This window comes from Oxyura jamaicensis, chromosome 10 (assembly GCF_011077185.1).
Source record: "Oxyura jamaicensis isolate SHBP4307 breed ruddy duck chromosome 10, BPBGC_Ojam_1.0, whole genome shotgun sequence".
Classification (NCBI taxonomy): Eukaryota; Metazoa; Chordata; class Aves; order Anseriformes; family Anatidae; genus Oxyura; species Oxyura jamaicensis.
This window is the reverse complement of record NC_048902.1, coordinates 15864973-15877872: the sequence shown is the minus strand read 5'-3', so window position 1 is coordinate 15877872 and position 12900 is coordinate 15864973. Positions and strand designations below refer to the sequence as shown.

Below are 12900 nucleotides of genomic sequence, written 5' to 3'. Positions count from 1 at the left end.
TCCCCCATTTTTTTTTGCACTCCCTTGTGAAATTCCTCTCCAGTTTATCATATCATAGAGCACCTGAATTTCAGTTCACATTTCCACAACCTTCTCAGAAAAAAAAAAAAAAAGACACCAGTTACTGGCAGAAGATGGGAGGGGATCAGTTTGCTAACTACAAGGAATATTTTGTTTCTAGCTGTTGTCCCACAGCAAGAAGCCAGCATAGTCTGGCTAGCAAAGTCCCTATAAAAACTGTTCCCAGGAAATGTTTCTGAAGCTAGGGTATTGGAAAATGCTGCCTTGGTGATGGCAAAGGGCAACACTGGTGCAGGAGCAGAGCACCTGCAATTGCAGGGCCAAACCTTAGCCAAGTCATATTTTAAATATCATTAAGTTTCTCAGAATTTTACTCATTCCGGGTACTGTTCTGCATTCTTCACCTCCAAATCTAATAAAGTCTTTTCTTTACATTACTATTCCCTTCTATAGATTAATAGGAGATCTTCCAGTTTTTAAGGACAGCAATATTTACATTTGCTGCTGCATACCTCCTTCCAGAGCCATGTCTTGGGGCTTTTAGGAGTATGCCTGAGCAAACATGACTCTTTATATAGACTTCAAGCAGAGGTAACTCGAGTAAACACTGACTTAAAACCTTGAAAGCTAATATTTAGCAAGCTCTTGTGTTCACAACTTTGGAAAGGTTTGCCTCTGGAAATAAAGCAAGAATATCCTCCCCTCGAAAAAAAAAAAAAAAAAAAAAAAGCCAGTGGCTAATCCACACCCAGTGCTAACACTGGAATTCCTGACTTTGTACGTTACCCTATACTGGAAACAGGCATACCCAAATGCTGGCTTTATAGAGCCAGGTTTTACAGATGCAGACCCCCAGGACAAGACTTTCAAGGGTAGTCTTTGTACCTGCCTGAGCTGCATGGGCAAGTTGCCCCATGGCTTGTAAAAAAGCTGAGTTTCGGCACAGCAAATACAAGAGGTCTAGAGGCAGCCAGGGACTGATGGAAAACTGAACTCTAGACATGGCAGGGAAGTAGCTGTAAATGTATTGTGGGCCATATAGGGTGCTCCAGTCCTAACACCCTTTTTTCTCTCCAGTGTCAGCACTGGTCCCCCACAGCTTTAGCAGATGCTCTGTGAAAGACTGCATTTGTACAAGTAACTGAGCTTTTTGTAGACAAAATCCTATGGATTTCATCTCTTCATATGATAACCCAATACTGCAGCAAATATTTCAATTCTGTACAGTGGTGATAAGGAAGCAGAAATAACTGGGCATGGTCCTATCACCTAAGCAATACCTAAACAGTATCTTCCTTTTCCAGCCACCTACTTATCAGTAGCTCAAAGTAATTCAAGGAGAAATAGCATCACCCTACTTCTCAAACATGAAAGCTAAGGCACAGGGAAAGGGCTGGGCTGTGCCCAGCAGGCTGGCTGACCACCTAGACTAAAGCAGCTCTTGCCAGATTATGGTAGAGGTTCATTTGCTCAGCACTACTTTATCTTTCAGAAGGAGCAGAGCCCAGTTATGTGTTCTACCTCTGCTCCCAAGCCCGTCCACAGACTAGAAGTGGAACAGAAATATTGTTTTCCCAGAAGGATACTGAAAAGAACACAAACTGAGGCATCTGGCTCAGTGTACAAACCTAAGGGATCATATTTTGCAGAGCAGCTGCACTCAGCTCTGTAGAGCTCACAGGAATTAATTTCTCACATGCTGGAGTGCACATTCATCTGAATTTCCTCTGAACTTCAGGGGAGTTTGGATTCAGCTCCAGATTTCCCAGTGTCCATTTAGGAACTGCTTTCAGATTGCAGGTGGTCCTGATCCACAGCGAATGTCACCCCACAGGGACACCAGCTGAGGGCTGCCATAGCCAAGAGCACAGAACACACTCTTGAGGTCTGTACTGGGGCAACAAACTATTGCAATGTCACATTCCCAGCAGGCTCTCCAGGGAACTTCGCAGATGTTTTAGAAGCTATTTTGCAGAAATAGCTTCATTAGGAGAACTCAGCGGGAATTCGGTGCTCTCATCTCCTCACAAACTCTTCCTGCCACTTTATAGCAACAATAATTATTAATTTTGTTCATTGATTGCATGACAGGAAGAGATGAAGAGCTGATCGTATCGAGGCATTGCTAAAAAGCTTATATGGATAACTTTACATAGCACTCCCTTTCATTTTCATATGCTAGTAGGTCTGGGGAATGAGAAGTGCTCTCTGACATTATAAGCAGACCCACACCATTTCCATTTAGCCATTGGAGACAGTGGTAGCCAACCCTTGCTCTCGAGCAAAGCTTTTAATCTTTCTGACACACAACAAGGGAGCTCCAGCAGCAATGAGAAAAATCTCCATGCATGCAGGTATTTGGATAAGCACAAAAGGCTCCTGGCACCTCTCCAACCCAAATTGCTCCCCTTTGATGTTGGATTCCATCTACCTTGTGTAACGGCCCACTGGTTTGGTTGTCAGCAGGAACTGGACCTGAGGCACATACCTGTGGAGGTAGATGACTAATCCAATTAAGTGGAAGCAACAGAAAGTTGAGATTCTTCCTGTGTTCTGGACTTGAGGGAAAAAAAGTCATGAACTAAGGGAATTCTATTTACCAAAAAAAAAAAAAAAAAAAGTTATTTAAAGATTCTAGCTTGGGAAACTTTCCACAGATGATCATGGAAATGATTTTACTAGTGCAATTAATTTTGCATCAGCTTATCTCCACATGCTTTCTTGGTAGCTGGTATCAATGCTTTGATTTTACAGAAAAATCAAAGACAGATGGAATATCTTCTCCAAATATCTCCTTTCTTCCGGGCCAGTAGCAGAGTCTGGAGCAAAAGATGGTTCTAGTAATATCTGTGTGTTTAGATCATATGAGGCCCAACCTTCTGATCCACTTTGAAGCTTGTGTTCAGACAAGCTCTTCAGAAGCTGCTAAATAAACCCAAAAGATAGTTTCTGGATTACTTCACTTATCCACACCTGTTCTGAAAATTGCTTTTTGCAATCGGTATCCCTTTTTCCCCAGCTCCTTTTCTGTAAGTATTGCAAAGGCACCCAACACCGTGCCTGTTTCAGGGGAACTAGATTTTTTTTATTTTTTTTTTTTAGGTGGCCCCAATGCTTCACTAAGGGAAAGCGGCCTAGCTGCTAAATATAAAGCAGAACTCTGACAAAAATCCTGGGAAATTCGTTTGCTCTTTACCTTCTCTGAACAACTGGTGTTCAAGAGCATCACAAACCTCTTTGGATGCCATTCTCAAAAGGCAAGGCTATATCACTTCTCCAGTGGTCACCAAAGCTGGACAAACATCAAGAGCAGAGTCCTTGGCAAAGCTACGAGGTTCCCTTCATGAACACTGGACATGAACAGCAAAGAAAACTGCACTGTGCAAATATCATGGTACCAAGGGACAGGCAACAGTCCATGCACTTGCATCATGAGTTCAACAGCTGTTCAGAGCAATGGTGGTTCAGCTTTTAAGAAACAATACTGAAATGAACTTTATCATATATATTTTCATACTTGAATGTAGGATTTTATACTTTCATTTTTGCCTGCCCAGCCCCTCTGGAAATTCTAGATCTGATTTCCCTCCTCCTGGCACTGGGAAGGATTAAAAACTCTTTGAACACCAGAGCAAGATGCATTTCTTAGGAGTCCACACCAAGTCCTGTTGCAAATTGCAGTAATGGCTACCCTCAGCTTCACATGCTAATGCAAAATGCTAGTAGCACCAGGGAACTCCAAAGCCATATTTTAATTGCCACATCCTGAAGACTTTATAGGCCCACAGGAAGTCAATGTCCTAATATACCATACTGCCTTCTTGTCCCCTTGGAGGAATACAATTTCTATAAGCAGTTATTTCACCTCAAATGTCACTCATCTCAGCTACCTCTGTCACAGACTTCCTCAAATACTCCCATATCAGCTTTCACTGTCATCACTGCTCAACAATATATATATATATATATATATATATATATATATTTTACCTGTCAAAAAGGACACCCCTACCTCTTAAGGACATGACAATTCCCACACTCAATAAGACAGCTAGCACAGCTACTGTGTGTTTGCATGCTTGGGTAGAAGACCTATCAAGCTTCAAGTGGGACATTATCAGAGAAAAAGCTTTGTAGCAACTTCATATCAGATAAAGAAAAAGCAATGTGTAGCCTGCACAGGAAGCTGCTTTCAATAGACTTTTAATAAGTAACCCAGGTTCTCATGAATCACTCTGCATTTTTATGCCCACACACTCCTGACTCTGCCAGTGGAATCCATAGCCATCACTATAAATATTAGCCTTTACCAATCGGCTCCAATGGATGTGAAGATAAACAGCAACCACAATCATCTGCTGACAAAAATAGGCAAACTGAGAGCTAAGCTGCCAGCTGCACCTGCAAATCAAGCTTTTACTTTTTCCCCCATGGCCTACATTTTGAGATACCTCCCAGAAGCTTTGGGAGGATTCTGCCAGAATTTTCTGCCAAAAAAGTAATTAAACTGATTAATCAATCGGCCCTGGCCGTAATCCTGCCATTTCTGTTCAGAGCTCATGCACGTGTAAAACATGCCTTGGGGACAGCTCTAAGCTCACACTTTAGACCCTGGGACTAAATATTTCCAGGAGCTGTTCACACCACCAACATTTCTCTCAATACTCATAACAGCAAAAAAAGCTGGGCAAAGGGACAGGAATAGGAAGTGATTCCTGTGACCTTGTCCTGTAGTTGCACTTCCAAGTAGAGCCACACAACATCTCAGAGCAGTTACAAATATAAAACTCAGCTTGAGATTTTCTAGGCTTTTGTCTTGCTTTGATTTGGATGGAGTTTCTGGTGCCCAAAATCATCCCCCACGTGAAGGTCTTCCAGTACATAGGGTATTCACCACATTTCTGCATGAGTGTTCAGGTGCAGCCTCATACTGCAGTCATCCTTTCACAGAGCAGTAGGCATCTGAGCACCTCATTGACTTTTCAGAATATGTTCAAAATTCACTAAGAATTATATCAGGATCCCAAATGAAAAGCCAGTCATTCTCAGGGAGCTGGGGTTGCTGGAGAACACAATTTCCAAAGTGTGAAAATTGAGGTGGGAGGTATGGTTATGGTTATCTGCTCAACCAAAATAGCTATTTTGTGCAACTTATTTTGGAGACATGCTCATTGAGGAATTTGTTTAAAAAGATGAGGAATAATCTCCCTCTCCTTTGTTTTTAAATGGATCAAATGCACAGTAACCCCAAGCTCTTCCTGTGGCTAAAACCAGTAAGCACAGGTAGCCAAGGTGTGCTGGCAGGCAGGTCACACATCACTCACCTCATTGCAACCAAGCAACACAACTCTTCACTTCAACTTTCCAAGCATAAGCAATGACAACATGAAAAAAAATCTAATAATCTTTCCACAAATTGTCACATATTTATAGGCAGAGAAACAAGGAAAGTTTGTATAGAGCCAGGCAAATGCAGTTCCCACTCCACACCCAGATTTCTGCTTTGCCTCCCAGTCTGCTTTTATTTCACTTTTATCATCACCATGTGCTTATACCAGAAGTGGTCAGGTGGGAAGCAAAGGTCAAAGACAGTAATAAATATTAACAATGGGAACAGACCACAAAACTATCAGAGCTGGATCAGTCTCCAGTTTCTAGCTACCCTTTGATTCTTTCCCACGATGTACTGTGTTCAGATTCAGAAGTGCACCCATTCACTGCTGCATTCATAAAACCTATATCTGGGCCTGAACACCGATTTTTCTACAAGTTGGCCAGCATCAGAAACTCACCAAAGCCTACCTGAAAATACCTGGTCCTTTGTGGGTATTCATTTTTATTATCCCACATTTGGGTTCAGGTTCCACATTTCAGAGTTGCAATCATAGTTCCCTCCTTTGCCAGAGTTATACTACTCTTGTCATTTTCCTTTTTTTTCCATAGTAAATGCCCATACGTGACAAAGTTAGGAGCAGAGGAGCCAAAAGTTTCACAACTGAAAGAACTGCAATCATTAGATTCAGGACATGGGAAACAACTTCAAAAATACCTACTGCTTTTATCTTATTTTTAAAATCCCTGTTGGGAATGCTGTACAAAACTAACCAAAGGACAAAGAGGAACACCAAATGGGAAGACATTTCAGCAAATGGAGAGATTAAATCTGTATGAGATATTTACACAACAAGGATAAAAATATAATGCCCATCCTTCACAACAAAATACTCTTTTACCCCAATTTCTTACATAGAAACTGGTCTGAATTTAGCCCAATCACTTTTTTTGTTGTTGTTTGCTGGCACAAATTGGTAGATTCTCACCTCAAATATTGGCATGGATGCTGCGTCTCATGCATCAGATGAAGGATGAAGCAGCTGGAAGGAAGTTTCCTGGGACCAGCTAAAAGGCAGCCCTACCACCAGTGTTTATTGCTGAACCCTGGCCAGCATCCCCAGCAAATGACAACTGCTAGTCTCAGGATTTCAGAGCCGAGCCATGAACCAAGAAATGGGATACAAACAGGAAAATCCACAGCAGGGAACCCGTCTTTGGGTGAGCTACTATGGTACCTTTGTTTGTTCCCCCTACACAGCCTGAAGAGGGGAAACCATCACAAATCCAAGTGGTAAGAAAAATCAGCTCTGGCTTTGCCTTTCCCGCAAACAGCTCTGCCAACGGACCGGAGCCTGGCCCTGTTCTCAGCAGCCAGGAGTCTGCAGCCAACAAATCCCCTCCACACTGGCACTTTGGCAGCCCCACCAGGACCAGCCTGAAGGCTGCAACAAGCTGTCCTGATTAAACTGCTCCCACCCCTGGAGAGCTCTTTCAGCAGGCAGGAAAACAGGCTCCAACCCCACTGGCAGAAAAGCTGACATCTTTGCCATGAATAAGCAGACAGCCTTTTTTTTTTATCAGCAGGTGCCAGCCTTGCCCCCAGATCGACAAAATTCAGCTTTTTGCTCTTATTTTGTCAGCACAACTCACTGCCAGTAGCACTTTTTCATCCCATTTTATGGCTCACATGTGCAGCATTGTCCTGTTCAAATTATGAAAGCATAAATACCACCTGCCACTGGTTTGTGGCTTTTTAATCTGCCTTCTGTGTGTTCAGGTAATTTATGCTGCTGTTTTCCAGGCAGCAATTCTACAATTCCTGCCTGTTTCACCCAAAGCTTCAGCTCTTGAAGTCTTGTGGCTAGAAGAAACTTAATTTTGATTTAAAAGAAGAGTAACATAAGCGACCCTGTGCCAAAACCAAGAATAACTGGAGAGAAGCAAGAGGCAAAAGGAGGAGAGAGGGAGAAAAAACAGTGTCAGTAGGATATATAATGCAGTCAAGACAAAAGCAGAAATAAAAAGCCCAGAGACAAGACCTTAACATAAGCTTCAGTCCCTAGAAGTTTTCAAACGCAAAAGCGTGCACATGCCTCTTAAGTACATAAGACTCAGCAATGCCACTCATACCAGCACAAATCATATCCTAAGGTTGGAATAACATCACATTAGTAGAGGCCCTAAGATCAGGCCCTACTGAAAAAATAACATTTAATTGGTTACTACTCCACTTTCTCCTCTGGCTAGGTCTCCTATGGCATTTATCTGGGATTAGGGATATGTTCTGATTTCCCAAAGTGCTTATTGGATGTGTGTAGCATCAATAAGTGCATTTTCTTCAAGCACACTTTAATAGTGGCAGCCTTGCCAGAAGTACAGTCAGCTAGAAAGCTTTGGGCCCAAGCCCTCACCTTCAAAAGCATCCCCACCCATGCTGCTCTCCCACCCCCTGCATGCACTCCACTTAGCATGCCTGCAGGATATTCAGATAACTTTACAGGACCCCATCCTACAGCTGAACACATTCCCAAAAAGGAACAAAGACACATTTACCCAAGCCAAAGAAATATTTGAAAATTCAGATGATTAAATGCAGCCTGCTGTTCGTTTTTACCTCTGTGGTCTCCAGTAAGTACCATAAATCCTGGTTTCACTCCGAGACAAATTGTCACATTATAGCCCTGCTATACAGGCATACACACATTCCTTGCTATAAAGAGAAGGCGAGAAATCCATGCCAGATTAGGACATATGGAATCTCTGTTTATGGATAAATCATTTTTAAAACCTCTCTCTCTCCATGAGTCATATGTGAATCACTGAAAGTGTCCTGTCAACAATAGTTTATTTACATACAGAACTAATTAGCATTATGATGGCAGACTGTAGAAGCAGGATTATAGCTAGGAGACATCATAAAACCAGCGATGCCATTTTAGGAAGGTTGGGGAGCAGAGGTTTGCAGATCTCCAGCTCAGAAGTATATAAATTGGCCACTTCCCAATGGTGTCAGGATGAAACTCATTTTTAACGTGTCTTCTATTACCAATAAGATTACTTCAAAATTAAAATCCAAAAACCTAATTTGTGTTAGTTTGATGTTTGTTTGCAATATACATTTCTGAGCAGAGCCTGGTCAGCTTTTTGCTTACAGTCCACTTTCTCAGTTTGACATGTCAGCACTGTGATGCTACGTTTAGCTTTGCAGTACTACATATCAATCTATGATTCTGAAAAGTTTTAAATACACCAAAACATTTATATTCCTTGTTTGAAGATTATTTTAAGTCGGCAACCAAATTTGAGACTAAATTAAATTTACACAGCTTCTTTAAATTACTCAGCCTAGTACATACAACTGCTCTGGGACTTGCATAGACCTTTCATCATTAATAAGCGGAACAAGATAATTACATGCTTCAGTAGCTCATAGGGGTCTAGAAGTTATCACCACATAACCTGCTTTATAATGGAAGAAGAAATCATCTCTGCTAGAGCTGGGAGTGTAATTCAAAGACATTTCCATAAATATATAAACACTGTGAAATGAATTTATGTGATGTGAAGGCATTTCATTTCAGAGCCGCTAATGTATTTGCTCATTAATTTGTCAGGAATGTTCACTTTGATTTGCTCCATTTACCTTAGGAGGGTGTTCAACAGCAAAACAGTCCAAACTGCAAAAATCAGACCTCATAAAATAAGGGTGTCTTAGATAAGCATTGCTAACATAGCTCTAAATGGTCCTTGCACTGATGTCTTCCCATCCGGAATAGCCAAATGCAGGAAGCCCAAGGACCAGAAACACTTGAATGCTGCAGGAGACCCCCACACTAACACCTGACCCATGGAAATGCTGCTTCCTCCTCCTTTGCAGCACAGCCTTTGCTGCACAGAGGAATGATCCTGTTCTTGTATGCTTTATTTCTCGGGCAGGATCACTCCCCAGGCAGACACCCTGCTCCTGCCCACACCACTCACTGCCCACCTCCCAGGGCTGAGCCCTCTTCAAAAAGTCTCAGAGTCTTTGCAATTTTAGTTAATGAATGCTGTCGGGCAGGTTCCAGATCTCCTTGAAATTTTCTCCAGCAATTTCAGACTGTAACAGACAAGTTTTCCTAGCAGAGCTTCCCAAACCTCCCATCTCCCTCCGAGGTCCCCCTTTAGAGGGCACTGTGTCCCCAGCATCGCCGCCCGCACCGTGCCCCCTGGGGCAGGAGAGCCCTTTGCCGGGAAGGGGAAAGGCACCTTGTGCTCGCTGCTCTGCTCGGCAGCCCTGCAAGGGATAAAAGGCTGATGTCTCAAGCTTCCCACACCCTTTGGGAAGGACGGAGCCAGCCACAAGACACCTTCCACCTCCACAGATGTAAGGCAGTGACAGTCCCAACACAAGGCTTTCCTTTCTGCAACCCTATAGCCACCTGCTACAAGTGAAAGCTTGCACAGCCTCAGGTGTCTAGAAATGGTCAGAAGGGTTTCAGATAAGCACAGAGCATTGCTGTATATGGTTTGGGTTAGGGTGTTTCTTGTTTTGTTGTTTACTTTTTCTCTGTAAAGCTTTTGATCCCATTCCCTCCCCATCACATTCCCATTCAAAAGCAAATCTGAAGATTTACCAAAAAAATAAGTGCACCCTTTCCTCACCTCCCATATAAAGTGGCAGTACAGGCTGAAGGTAGAGACTGAAGGATTTCACATTGAACTGGCATATTACAGACATCACTTTTACTTTAAAAACATCACTATGGGATAGGAAAGCCTCTTTCCTCCACCTCTGCCACAGTATCCTCCATTTAAACCGATGAGCAGGGCTACAAGAGGTCTCGGGGTGGCTAGCTGCTAGCAGCATGTCTTGCACTTGGTAACAGGCAGGATTTACTTCTCTCTATCAAACCCAACTGTCCTTAAAATTTAGCAAGTTCCTAATACTTCCCCTTGTCTAGAGTTTTCCAGCTTCTGATCAGTTTTAACAGTCAACAGCAGCTGAGCAATAAAAGGATTTGGAGCTGGAGAAGTTACATTGCTCAGAAGCCAAAGACTGAAGGTTTACCCTTCTAAGAACTGAATTTGACAGAAGTGAGGGGGCAGAGCCAGCACCAGGAGCTTTTCCATGGGCATTACAAGCACACTGCTTTTCTTCCCCCTCTGTGAAAGGGGATCAACATGCAAAGCCCACATGTCCTGGGCTGGAGGCAAGAGGAACAGATGTTGGCAAAAGCAACCGTTGGCATCCTTTGCTCACCAGCTCTGAGATCTAGAGAGCAATCCTGCCACTGGGGACAGGTGGGAGGAGAATAGAAACAAACACCAGGAACCTCAAGGAAGTGTTTATATTTCCTTCATGAAGCCTGGCAGAGCCTGCCAGGTCAGATAAGCATTTCCACACAAGCAGTCAGATGATGCTGAGGTTCTCCTCTGCCAGCTCTGCAAACCCATGCAGGATGGCAGCTCCCCCAAATACCCGTGCCAAGAGGAGGTGCCAGCAGCCCCGCAGCGCTGCCCCAGACCCAGATTTGTCCCATAGGTACATGGCATGGGCACTGGGCTTCCAACACTGCTTGCCTGTCTAAAGATATAGATAAAACTCCAGTTTCCACTTATTCACATCCTTAGAGATTTTTGCTCCTTTTCTCTTGGCATTTTGATCTCTAAACACTCGAATAAGTAGTGTTTTGATTTTGTTATGATGAGGGCAGCAGGGATATTCTTCTGTCACTACAGCACATGCACTTAATACACAAGAGGCTCTCAGTGAGTCAGGTTTCACTGCCAACATTGGGTTTTATATGTGAACCATTCATTTTGCTGAGTTGGCATTTATACATTCCCCCTCCCCCTTTCACCATTTGAAATCCGAGGCAAATATAAGCTTGAAGTCGTAACTTTTTTTTTTTTTTTGCCCAGAAGGCTAAGATCACTAGTGTTTACGTGTGGCCACCCAAATTCCAGACCAAGCTGCTGAAACCTTGTTTTGCCATTCATGAAACATGTAAGGCCTGCCTGGTGCTGGTTCCCACATTCCTGATCTGGGCAAGCCAGATTGCAGCTCCTCACTCCCAGCCCGCTGCTCTCTCTCCCCCGTGCATCTAACCTTACAGGGATGAAGCGACACAAAGGAAAGCCCAAACAAGTGCAAACTAATTTTTCCACAGATTTAAGCACGGTATAGCCTCCCCTTCCTGCCTTCTCTCACCATGGTCCAGCTGTGCCCATAAACCAGAGCCCGACAAACCAACGCGGGAATGGAAGGCAGCTATTAAATCTGCTCCCTGGAGCTTTAACACTTGCAGCAATTTGTAGTGGAATTATTCTCCCTGCTTGCTTTGCAGCCTGCCTCCAGCCCTCTGCAGGGTACAGGGCTGGGGCCAAACAGCTTCGTGTCTGCAAATATCCCCACTGCAACTGGGGCCAGGGAGAAGAACCGTGCGTGGCTCAGATGGGCACAGGTCCCTGTACTGGCACCCCAGCTGGGGAGCAGAGGCCAAGCTCAGCCTCTTCTTCTTGAAGTACATTGTTGTTAGTGTTAGCTAATCTGCAAGATATGCCAACTGTCTGGCAAGTGATTCCAGGCAGCACTGTTTATTTAGGATAGGACTGGGCTGCACAAGTCCAAATTAGACTTTATATATATATATATATACACACACACACACACGCACCTCAGCCAGGAACATTTGAAGGTGTGCTGGGCTTTCAGAGGCAGAGAAACAGCAAAATATGACACAAGCCTGGAGCTTTATAAGGGTTTGGTTGCTTTTTTTTTAATTATTTCCTTGTCTTTTCTTTAGGCTCCTTGGGAAGCCAGAAACCAACATATATTTATATACTAAATTCTCTTTATCTCCACAGAACAGATGCATGGATTTGTTTTTCAGTAAAATACTACAGAAACCATTTTGCATCTTTCTCCTGGAGGTGCCCTCAAAGACTTTGCTGGTAAACACTGGAAAAGTAAGATGAGGACCTCTATGTGCTACCCCAGCCCTCCTTCACTGCCACCATTGCTCCAGAGGAAAAGCAGACCATGAAGTCTCAGCTCTGATCACAAGATCAGCTAACTGGTCCCTCAGCAGAGCGTCAAGATCTTCTAGAGCCCTGGACCCCTCAAAACCACTACCCCCACAGCTTTTAGATTTTCACACATAAATGCTTACACCAAGCATCCCAAGAGCATATGGAAGTTCACAAAAAGCCCACCTAAAGAGCTGCTGTTATTTCTTCCCTGCCTTAGTATTGCTAATGAAGGGGAATAATTTGGGAGCACCTGGAGCATCTGTTGCCCCCCACCATGCAAAGAATCCAATCAAGGAATTCCCAAACATGTGACCACACGCAGACCAGGACTCAACTCAATGACAATGAAGCAACTCCAGCACAGCTACAGAGACAAATATGGAGTTTAATTCCCTAAGCTACTCACTTTTAGAAGAGCAGCTACCCTCAGGACTGAGCAGGGCAGGTGGTGGTGGTGATGATCCCAGCCCGGGAGCCCTCTAAGCCTCCCTCAAGGGACTCAACCTCTAGGCAAACCTAAGCTGAGTCTTG

General features: G+C 43.6%; 1 protein-coding gene across 2 annotated transcripts in view; it reads right to left on the bottom strand.

Annotated features, from left to right (window-relative positions):
- Window positions 1-12900, bottom strand: part of MCTP2 (multiple C2 and transmembrane domain containing 2) — a 153065-nt gene extending 140165 nt beyond the window's left edge. For both annotated transcript variants that reach the window (XM_035336133.1, XM_035336131.1), the window contains exon 1: window positions 12776-12900. The gene's annotated coding sequence lies outside the window, so the exon portion shown is untranslated. The remainder of the gene's footprint in view (window positions 1-12775) is intronic.